Below are 12,448 nucleotides of genomic sequence, written 5' to 3' on the forward strand. Positions count from 1 at the left end.
GATTTTACTGCTACTAAAAACAATCAAGTCCTACACTTCAGGAAAGATGTGATGTTAATGCTTGAAAATCATAAAAGCTCTGCAAGCTCTCAGAAGTATGGAGCAGGTACTGTGCAAGCAATAGTCTGCCATGGTGAATGTAGCCAAAAAGTAAGATAAAATCAATGATCAGATTTGGACAGGGAATTAGCTCTGCAGAAGTTATGTCTAAGTTTTCCCATGAGTTTAATTAGAAACAGAAGAGAAAAATCCTCGCATGGATGCACGTAAGCTTAATACCAACAAGAAATCCTGACAGGTAAGCTTTGAAAATGCCTGTGGACACTTTTTTTTTCTAGACTAATTATAAACTCTATTTGTTAAAAAACAAGCAAACAAAAATAAAATAAATCCTACCCCAACAACTGATAAAGATCCTAACTTGTTAGACAAAGCAGTGACAGTGTATAAAAGCCAGGTATTTTTATATTTTTCGCAGTTCAGAATGCTGGAACAAAATTCCATAAGATGAATTAGAGATTAATGCACCTTAGGAGTGAATTTTCAACTATAAAATAACTGCAGAAGTTGTCGTACATGTCAATGAGAAATGTGCCACAATTTTCGTTTATTATACTGGTTTTATAACTGCCATTTAATGGGCTTTACAAGAATTTCAAAAAACCTTTACTCCATTTTTTATTTTTTATTATTTATTTATTTATTTATTTATTACAATTCACACATAATTCCCTAACTATTCCCTGAATTTGAGCTGTAAATTAAATTCTCATTTCAAGTAGGCAGTACAACATGATGACACTGGCCGTGGGCTATTTAAAATGAAGGACAACTGTGGCTTATCAGAAAACACAAGTTTTAACGGTATCTCTCAATACATAATTTTATGCATATCTACAGCTCTTATTCCGGTAACATTTGAAGGACTGATAATTAAGCAGATTTCTTCCCCCTCTGGATCACCTCTGCAAAACAAGGATGAACTCCCCCGCCCCTGGTTTTAAAGTAACAATATGCATCCAGGAATGCCTTCCTTCCTTATTCTACTGATAAAGATATAAAGACCTGGAAAGATAAATGACTTGTGCAAGTTATTCAGCAGGTCTGCAGTTGAGCTAGAAATGAATGCCAGATTGCTATAAACCTTTACACTGCTCTAATTAGATTTTTACATGTGTTATAGGTTATATTATTTTTAATCAATTTTTTATGCTGCTGAAACCCTCCTCAGAGGCCCTAAACTACATAACAGGACAGCCTCAGTCACCAGAAAGCCTGAATAGCGGTGCCTGTAATACCATAATACTAATTTTTCCAGTTGCAGCCTTATTTCATTAACCCACAGTTTGATGCAAACTCTCAAATTCTACAAAGTATTGGGAGAAATAAAGCTTTCCAGGTTCACATACCTTCTTGAAATTTCTGCTTTGAGACCTACCTTACCAGCCAGAATATAAAATACTTTATTATAGAAATGAAGAGGTGCTAAAATAATACTTGTATTTTTTGTGATGGTTCAAAGGGCAAAAAGAAGTGAAGGATTTATGAGTAAAAGGAGGTTGACCCTTTAAAAAATTTCTGAAAACACAGAATCGGAGTATAAGCTACCACTGGCCCTTGTGGCAGAAAATGACTAAGAGCACCTGAAACTATGTTAGGAAAAGCATTGCCAGCCAGTAGAGGGAAACAATTATTCCCCTCTACCCACTGGGGAGAACACATCTGGAGCGCTGTGTCCCCAGCTGAGCAACCCAGTACATGACAGACACGGACAGACTGGAGTCCAGCAAATGGTCCTGAAGATAGTTGAGAGCTTGGAGTATCTGACACATGCAGAGAGGCCGAGGACTGGCACTGAGAGCCTGAGGAAGAGAAGGCTTAGTGGGATTTTATGAAGATGTATAAAAAAATGTATAAATCCCTGAGAGGAGACTGTGAAGAAAATGGAGCCATGCTATTCTCAGTGGTATTCAGTCAATCGAGAGGAGACAAACTATTATACAGGAAATTCTGCTAAAACATTTATCTTTTATACATATATAATTATTACAGTGAAGGTGGCCAAGCACTGGAACAGGCTGCTCAGGAAGGTACTTTGATCTCCATTTCTGGAGATACTCAAAACAAAACTGCACACGGTCCTCAGCAACCTGCTCCAAGCAGGGCATTGGACCACTGAGTCTTCAGAGGTTCCTTCCAGCCTCAGCAATTCCATGAAGAGGTACTTAGCAAAATTCCAAGATCTACACATTATGAAGGATGTCAGGGATGGAAACAATATATTCAATTCCGATGGGACCCTTAATCCAAAAACAGTCCCAAGGTGCTTTTTACAAACACCACAATGTATGAAACACTTCACGAGCTACTGAAATGCAGCCAACTCTGGGGTGAAATGTAGAACAGTTTAATAGCTTCCAGCAAACAGAAAAAAAAAAATCAGTAAAAGCCAAAGAATGCCATATGCAACTGAAGCTACAAGGGGAATTAGGTAGAAAGAATGTAATTATCCATGCTGAATTCTAGCCAGAGCTAAAAGTAATCAGAAAGTCAGTGAAAGACCAGAACAAATTGATCTCATTACTCTTGCATTACTTGGATCTACTTCTAAATGGAAAACTCTTATCTGAGTCTACTGGACTGACACTAGTGTGTACATGGAGGTGTGTTCAAAAAGAACACAGGAGTTAAGGAAACAGAAAGCTGATAACATCTCTGTGCAGAGTGCCAGCCTGGATCTTACCTCTCATTCAGGACTCATTAAGAACCACTGAGACTTGACTTTCTCTCTCCTATGTCCAACAGGATTTTGACTTCAGTGGAGCCACAACTTCTGAAATTTGGTAGTGAAATGGACAGAATCACATGCAAAATAATGGTAAGCCAATTAATAAATATTATTCACAACTTGCTACCTAACACCAGAAATTTGCATGCAATGTGATGAACGCATACAAAGCCAGTATAAAAATTGATTTTAAGAAGATATCAACTAAACTAGTTACAGAAGACCACAACTCTTCAAAGCCAAAAGTACTTTTAGATAGGATTGATCTTTTACCCATTTATCAGGCTTCTAGCAATGAATATCCTATTATTTCAGCAGTGAAGCCTTGTATCTGACAAACAGCTAGCACTGTGCTACAAGGAGAGATAATAAATGGGAAATAGGCAGGACTAAGTAAGAAAAGGACAAAAACTATATAAATAGTGATTTGTTTCTTAAGAAAATACCTTAACACATTGGTTCTCAAGTAGCACTAGGGAAGCAAAAACTTTTTCCAGTAGATGGATTTATCTTTTATACTACTACTTTCACTTCATATGAGTGAAGAATCTTTCAATAAACACAAACATGAATCTCTGACAGTACAAGCACCCACCTCCTGTTTGTAAATGACCAAAAGCAAAGACCAAAATCTGGTCTGTCTTCGGGCCATTCCCAAGCCACATATAACTACGCATCCACCTTTGTACAAAGCCCTAACACCTGCTGCTGAAGAGGAATGAGTCTGATGTTCTGGTAATTGTAGCAGCTCCTTTACTACAGAGGTGTTTCATCAAGAAGACACTCCTATATTTTAAGTGAGAATTACACGCCCTTCTTAAATAACTACATGAAAAATGAATTAATATTTGGATAAGCCATGCCAATGATTAATTACCTGCACTGTTAAAAAGCTGGCCTTTTATTTCCAACTTGAAGGCATGCAACTCTCATTTTCAGACACTGGATCATGTTATGTTATTGCTGGCTAAATTAAAGAGTCTTTGAGCGGAATAAACATCATTAACCAGCCCTTCCAGGAGCCTAGGGGTATGTGTACAGTCTTCAGTGCGGTGTGTGTAGGCACATCTGCACAGACTTCAAATGAACCAGTTAGGAAATAATAGCAACCGTGACAAGGAGCTGAGCAGGGTCTGAATGAGCTCTCCAGGACTTCAGGATGCAACCCCGTCAGCAACCACGCTGTGTCTGTGCTGAGACGCTTTCACTGCCAGATTAAAGTAGGTCTGGGCACTGTCCCTGAGGAAGCAAACAAATCTTCAAATTTCAGAGCAGCCTTATGCCAAGAAGGCTAGCCACCCACATCTCACTGACTTCCATGTCACTTGAAAACCAATGAAACACAGAAAATGACCCTATTAGTAATTCATCAACAGTAGCTCTCTCTTTCAGAACAACCTGCAGCCATTTGGGAATGTGACATTGCAGTGATGCTGGGATGTGCCAGATGGGAGTCGTGGGGGACAAAAACACCAGGTAGTGTCTTCAAAAGGGGAATAGCTTCTGTCTGCAATAGTGCTGTATGTAGAGGAGCTCCTGATGTTGTATGCAAAGCTGTCAGCAAGGGATGCTTCCTTCCTCAAACCCCAAGCAATGTGACCGACCAGAAGATTTGGCCAGCAGGTCCCTGTTGTGACACGCTGGGGGTCAGTGGCTGGCTGCTTCCTCGCATCACCCTGAGTGGTGGGAACAGAACAACTTCCCCATACACTCCCACTTTGAGCTCCCATCATTTCTCTGTATTGACTATGACTCTTTACACTCCATCACAAATATTAATTAATTTGTAGCTGTGTGCACGTGTATTTATGCCACACAAGCTCTCTATCGCAGACATGTCTATATTCTCTGGGAATATCAGCAAAACAACGTTCCACAACATGATTAGAGACGTAATTCCTAAACGGGTGTTGCAAGCCCACTGCAGCTAATGGAGTTACCCACAACGCACAGACAAATCGGGTCTCCGCTGGGCGTTGGCAATTGCCTCATTAAGTACAAGCTTTTAGCTACTCCAGGATTACGTAGAAGAAAAATCAACAAGCTTTCTCTAGAGTACTAAGAAGAAAACAGAGTAGAAGACAAAGAATAAAAGAAAAAAGAATGTAAAATTAAAAATAAAAGAAAATCAATCTTCCTTTCTTTTTGCCATTTCATTTATTGATTTCAGCTTCACCACTAAAATAACACAGCAAAAGGACTGTTAGAGAAAACATGGGTGTATTAAATAGATTTTAAAAGATCCAGGTGATAAAAGTGATTAGATAAACTACACAGATGAATCAAATGGTTACACGACTAATCCTGCTCACCAGATCTACTTTCCAGGGATCCAGTGAATGGCTTTCTACTAGAATTTGAATTCATCCTGGAGATTTCTCAGAATCTGCCATATACGACAGAACTACACTGTACCCACTTGTACTGCGGCAGGTGCACTTTACCCTTCCCCCCCCCAACCTTCCCTCTTTGAAAGAGCATGCTCCAGTACCGAAATCACATCAACTAATAACACACCTTATGCCCACAACTATCAGACAGAGTTAAGTTATAAGTAAATCTTTCTTTATGTTTCATCAGGAAAATACCTCAGATTTCTTGCTCTTATTGCAAGCCACTGAATGGGCTTCACTCCCCCTTTCTGTCAGACTTCTGACTTGTTCACATGATGAACTTGTTCTTTGGCAACGCACTGACACAACAGTCACACCATGTAGAGTCACACAACAGCCCTGTTCCCAGTCCCTGGCATCAAGCTCCTGAAGGTCACTGCTACCAGACTATCCCAGTGCTCCTTATCTTCTAGGACATCTCCTGAAGCTACAAGTTGCAGCTTCAAGGACTTGAAACCTACAGTAGGCTGTGCTATGGGCAGAACTGGTGACTTTTCCACCCTGAGCCATTTAAATTCTCCTTTTCTGGGTCACATAAAGAATGTGTTTTGGCCAGCTGCAAGAACTGGATTCAGGCCAGTGTGCTTACTGTGTGGGCTGTGTTAAGATTTATGACATCCCTTAAGTAATCATTTTCTAGCTGTTAACTTCCTGAGATTTGTAAATAACATGGCAGATCAGTACGCTGCAGTCACTTAGTAACTTAAATGATTTTTAAAACAAAAATTATCTGGGTTTGGAAAAGACGACGATGTCTGCCTATATCTTCATGGTAGAAAGAAATATATGTTCCTGTGACAGCTAGGAAAAGAAACATCTTCCAATAAAAGAGCAATTTGGTGGATCGATTCATTTTCCAAACGTGCTATACGAACCACTAGTTAGACAACCCTGTCAACAAGACAACACCTGCAGCTCCCAAGGTTTCCCTTTTGTTATCCACTTGTTGAGGAATGCTATGTACAATACCTGTACTTTACGAAAAGGTTTTCAAGTGACTGACAAAATGACTGATGTTTGTTTTCTTAGAAAAGCTGTTTACAATCACTGTAAAGAAACACAGTCAGGACATGTTCTGTACATCATTTCCAAGGGATAGCTTAATTTCTCTGTTTTGGATTTGATTCATGGCCATTCAGGAGAACCTGCCTTGCTTAATCAAGGGACTTCTCATCAAACCTTCTGCTGTTTCCTCTTGTGTCTTTATAGTTTTACAAATACAAAACGAACAGCACCATCGTTTTTTGCTGCACCCAAACATAAACTCCACTCCAAAATACATTATCGCTAATGTAGCGTATTACCCACCTTGTGTCCCAAGTCTATTTTTAAAAATGATTTATGGACAAAAATTGACACACGTAATTAGTCTAATTTGAGTATTCCATGGTAAATGTTATTATAGAACTCTGCTCTAAATTAAACAAAATTAAATGCTGATAAAAATTTACTATCCTGCATTCCCCAAATGAGTCTATGGTTTAACGGGAGATATCATGTAAAAACCATTAGTTTAAAACTGAACGAAACTCATTCTTACACTATTAATTTTAGTCCTTTAGTTTTATACTTCAGGTTTCTGCAGATTATGCTTAATTAAATTTTTATAATGATGTTTAAATTAGCTGTTCTATATGTGATAAGAATACCTTGACAGATATGTTTCTAATTTGACCTACAGGATTTAATTTCAGGAAGTTGTACTTAGTCTGATGTCTGCTTGCATCTTTCCTTCCCTGCCTGACTTCCTCTGAGCCAAACTTATTTCTCATGTCTTTGTGTTCTGAAAGGGCTATTCACTACAGGCCTTCAGCTCCAATCATTGCCACATGCATTTATTTGGATTTATGAACAGCATTAGAGGAAATTTGTTTTAAAAAAGTTTAGACAAGAAACACAATAAAAAAATGCAATGTTACAAGTATCTCCAGCTCTAACATAAAAATCACCATATACTGAACAGACAATTATCTTCTAGTGATGTCTTTTTATGTTTCTAAGTAGTAAGAACAGCTTAGGTGCACTCAAGGAGCACAACTTTGGTCACAAAGTGCATGGATTGGAACAATGCTCTTCAAAACGCATGAAAATTAAGGACAGAACTTCTATGCATACACCAAGTTTGTTCAGTCCACACCTGACCGATATTTTCCAAGAGAACTCACTTACCTTCTACCTTTTCAACTATAAGAATGCTTTCAACATCAAAAAATAAAAACAGGTCCAACTCTGGGTGATTAAATCCCTAATGTTAATGATTGCAATCAAAGAAACACAGCAAGTATTTGGACAACAGGAGTCTGAATTTGCTTAGACAGAAGCTCTGCGTAAACCGACCTTGCTGATGTACTCACACCCTTCTGTGCAATGAGCCACTCAGGTGGATATTGCATTCTTTCATCATCTGGACCGACAGAAAGTAGCATTGTGAAATCCATTTCTTACCTGAAGTCTCACTGGAAAGGACAGAAGGAAAGTCTTTTTGCCTGGATCCTTGCAAAGGCATTTGGATGCAATCTCAGGTCTGCAAAACGCTCAGGTGCCTTCCCATTTCCTGAAGGAAGTTTTCCACTTACAGTCATGCTTGCTTTGGGGAAATCCTAAAATGTAATAGCAAAAAAAGGGTTAAAAATCATAAATCGCAAATCCTTTTATCAAAGGGATTTTCTAGTCTTAAGGTGGAAAATTACTGAGGGTCAGGCTATTTCTGATTGTTGTTAGGAAAGACTATAAACACCTTGCAGAAACAATTTGAACAGATGCTTGCTTCCCTGCAGTAACTCTCCTTATGCTAGAACCAGAGTCATCTCAAACTTCTTAATTTTGGTAATAACATCACCGAATGGTCTCAAAGTTTGACCACAATAAAATATTGTTAGAACTGTTTGTCAAAATAATCTGACTAGCACAACTTAAAATAAGAACATCAGTTAGGGAACTGTAACAAATAACCAGAAATGTCAGCTCACCTTTTTCTAGTTTGATGCATTGCATGACCCTTAACATGCCTGATTTGTTTGCAGACTACTTTTTATCCTTCACTTGATTTTTCCTGCAATCCCAAATGGATACTGTTTCCAGCGTACTTCAGCTGCCTGTTTTTTCTTCTTTCTGCTGAGTAGCAACCCAGTTTCAGGTTTAGTAATTTTGGCAAGAGGTACATTCCTCAACATTTGCTGAGTCGTAACCACAAAGTGATTTCTCCAGGATGACTGCAAAATAAATCAGGCAGGACAGTCAGTTGTGTTATTGATAGTGCATCGGTCACTGCATTCCCTGCACATTAAGGCAGCTACTGAAAGAATATGGTTCAAGGTCCCAAAAGCTCATTAATATTTCCACATATGTAATGTCTAAGCGTAGATGTCATATTACGCATCAAGTTCACTTATAAAGTAGTAAACTATTTGTATCGTTTGCAATCAAACCAAGTAATTCAGAGAATATTCAGAATAATTAATAAGACTTTCCTGACCTCATTTTAAAGTATACTGTGAATGGGACTACCATTTATTCTGATCAGAAACATTCCTGTCACATCATCAAAAAATGTATATGGCACACCCATTTACTAAGCAAATCCTTTCAATCATTCATTACTAAACAAAAAAGACCTGCAGACTTGTAGAAAGAGCCAGCAGAAAATCATTGTTATTGTCTAAGAAATATTCTCTAAAACTCTATTCTCAATTGCACTGGTGTAAATTTGTCATAGGTCCATTCACTGTCACAGTCTCATGATTCTGTCAGCTCACTCTGAGCCTGGCAGAGCCACTGCAAAGCCAAAGTTATTTGCAGTTTCAGATTTATAGTGATGAAACATAGCTGTACTCAGTCTATCAATCATCATTCTTTTGAGATGCAGTAGGCAAACTGAATCATGGCCTCTGTCCTAGACATCACCACTATTTTTTGGTGATCTATGCCATCTTGTCCCTCCTCCAGGAACTTTATAAGAAGGTACAGAAAGGGAAAAATGTGAAGGTCTATTTTTTTTTTCCTCTCAAGACTACTAGAAGTTTCTTAATGGTTCAAAGGATCTGATTTGTAAAATTAATTATCTCACACAGCAAATTGCTGTTATGAAATTTCTGGCTAAGAAAAATTCTAGAGACTTTCCCCAGCCTCAAATACTTTTGATTAAACACCTGCACTAGTCTGTACTTATCTTAAATTTTAACGGTTTTTGTTTTGAAGTTTACTCATCATAAAAATCAGAGGTGAACTTAAGTTATCATAGCCTTAAAAAGACCTGAAATGCCCAAAGCATATTGATACATCAGATGACAGAAAGATGTATTTGTCTATAGTGTTCAAATGAAACTAGATGGGGAAGAAAAAAAAAAAACAAAAACCAACAACACAGCATGCAGGGTAATTCTTGTTCTCTGTTTTGAGATTACAGATGAGAAAAGAAAAAGACATCAATTTATGGACATTCTCAGGATATTTCAACTAGACAAACAGCAATTAAAACATATATGAAATATTAGAGGGATGAAAGCTTGGGTCTGAGAAGTCATTAAGTTCTTATTTGGCTTTACTTAGAGAGTCTGTTCAATAATTAGTACAATTTTTTATATATACAAGAGACATGTATCTCCAGACTTGATGATACATAACTGACCACAGAGCAGAGACTAAAATTACCAAAGCAAGAAAATATATATATATATACATATATATGTGCACAGGCTTTATGTGAGAGGTAATATTTCATTTACAGATTTATATCACATCACATTTATGATTCCTAAACTGTTCAAGAGCAAACAGGCAATATCCACAGCAATTTCAAAACGTTCCGATTAATAGCTGTTAAAGGAGATGAGTTTCTTAATACAGAAGTTATAAAATGTGCAGATGGTAGAACTGTGAAAATAATGATCAAAAGGAAAGCAGTGAGAAAATCCCAAAGCACAGGCTAGTGAGATGCAAGCAAAGCTGACTTTGCAGAAGAGTCATTCAAGAACTCCTGAGCACTTTGGCAGCATGCTTATGAAAGCAGAGAGGCAGAAGCTCGGTCCTGCACTGACAAGGCACAGAACCAGCTCCTACACACTGCAGCAGGCTGGGCTGGAAACAGGGAGTCCTGGTTCAGAATAGCACCTAAGCTTTAGGAAACCTACATCTTTCAGGACACGTGTGACACTTAATAATGCAACCATGTGGGATTTATGGTGGTTTTTTTTTAGGACATCATAATGTAACCTTTCTGGACAGGTCCCCAAAGTTCAGCCTGGGTCAGCTCTCTTCTTCATCGGGTTCGTTCATCTTCTGTTGGTAATTCAGGGAACATCTGGGGTTTTGCCCTTCCTTTCAGTCCCTATATTATATTTCCTAGTCATCGGCTGAACTGGAACTGAAACTGCACAAGGTGTAACTTTTTCATGTTCATGCATAGGTGGCATTTTTTAATGTATAAAAAGGATAAAATTGCATAAACCCACTGCAAGGTACCAGTCAACCAGCTCACTTTTTTGTTACATCCCACCAGCAAGCACAGCCTGGGAGGAAAGGTGACAGACAGGCTCATGTCAGTCACAGTGCAGCCTGCGAGGGACCTAACCCATTATAAACTCAAAGAGTATTAACAAGATATAAAAAAATAAAAAATAAAATGGGCAGGGGAGTGGGAACAGCTCATATGCACCTGAAAGCCAGGAAAAAAAAAAAAAAAAAAAAAGAAAATCATGTGAAACTTCAGATTCCTAAGAAGATAATAAACGGCAGAAGGGGATGACACGACTGTTCACTGATTTTCTGACCAGCACAACAAAGACAAAACCTTCCTTTCTCCTGCCCCCCACTGTATTTTTCCTCCTTTTTTGTCTCCATTTCCTCCAGTGCAAGCTGCGCAGCACTCCCTATGCCGTAAGCAGTCCGCACTAAATGCAGAGAAAAAAACAGCTAATCAGCCAGTTAAAGAAATTACCTCCTCTCTGTCTCACTTTGCCACCACGGGAACTCCACACAGAGCCCTGACATTTTTCCATTTTAAGGGAGCAAACACTCCACCTACAAAACCATCATTATCAAACAAGGAGAGACTGAGTTTGCTTATTTGTTAATTACCAGAGCTTCTGACAAAGGAGTATTTCTTCCCTCTCAGAAGTGTTTGCTTTTATGTCTGGAGAAAGAAAATAAAAACAAATTACAAGCACTTATTAATATGTAAAGGTAATTGCTTCATACAGTGCAGGGTGAATAGACAAAACTCAGACCTTCCATTGAAGCTGCAATCCCTGGCAATTGGTAATGCATGCTCAAAGCAAATGGATTAAAAACACTTGTACAGAATGACACCAGAGATTATAACACTTCTACAGACTGATATTTTTCCCTCAAAAGAAAAAAAATAAAAATAAAAAATGCCTACCTGTCAGTACAGTTTTCTTGAAAGCCCCAAACAAAACATTAGCTGGATGTTTATTACAAGTTTGGAAGATCACTTTGGCACATGACAGCTACTTAGTTCAGTGACATCCCTCATCATCACACCAATCCCATGCCAAATGACCATTACAAGAACACAGCAAAAGCTCTGCCCTTTATTTTCTCATATAAACAAAGACAACAGAGAGATACTATTCAAAAGCCCTGAGAGATGTCTCTTGTCACAAACAAACAAACAAAAAAAAACAGATATCCACTACAATTATTTCCTGTTTCACTGGCACTGCAAAGAAAAATATTTCTCTGAATTAGCAAACATAACCACAATATACCTCTAAAAACATAGCTTCTTAATAGATTTTATAACTTTTATGTAACTTTTCTTTGAAAAACAAGAGTTTGGAAGAAAAAGCCACACAAAATCGATATTGGTTGGGATGAAATGCAATTCAACAGTTCTCGCAGGGACTGTGGGAGGAGGAAGACTTGAAAAACAGAACCAATAGACTAAAAGTTACTGGTTTACTTCTCAGTCTTTTAAAGCAAATACAAGTCAACTGTAATTCATAATCTTCACTAATTTTAGAATTTCTAGAACAATCTGACAGCAAGTTGACAGATACTGTTCACAATCATCATTTAGATAACATCATAGTTCTGATAAACATTTTGGAAACCAACATGATTTATAACTTTGTCAACACAGTACTTGCCAGATGCAAGCTGCAACGAGTCAGAGTTGCACAGAGGCTGGCTACTGAACAGCCTGCAATAAGGTCAACGTTAGAAGACAGATTTTTCCTGTTCTTTGCACAACTTTACAGAAGCTCCCCTTTAAGGTCTAAGGTGGAAATTGTTGCACCCAGATAAA

The 12,448-nt window shown here is 38.2% G+C and overlaps 1 long non-coding RNA gene across 2 annotated transcripts in view; it reads right to left on the minus strand.

Annotated features, from left to right (window-relative positions):
* Nucleotides 1-1,478: 1,478 nt before the first annotated feature.
* The window catches only part of LOC137841870 (uncharacterized), a 98,191-nt gene continuing 87,221 nt past the window's right edge, over nt 1,479-12,448 (minus strand). For both annotated transcript variants that reach the window (XR_011088812.1, XR_011088811.1), the window contains exons 2-5: nt 8,151-8,393; nt 7,627-7,781; nt 2,744-2,833; nt 1,479-1,862 (exon numbers count right to left, since the gene is read on the minus strand). This is a non-coding gene — a long non-coding RNA (uncharacterized lncRNA). The remainder of the gene's footprint in view (nt 1,863-2,743; nt 2,834-7,626; nt 7,782-8,150; nt 8,394-12,448) is intronic.

The sequence above is a fragment of the Anas acuta genome, chromosome 18 (genome assembly GCF_963932015.1).
Source record: "Anas acuta chromosome 18, bAnaAcu1.1, whole genome shotgun sequence".
NCBI classification, from domain to species: Eukaryota; Metazoa; Chordata; class Aves; order Anseriformes; family Anatidae; genus Anas; species Anas acuta.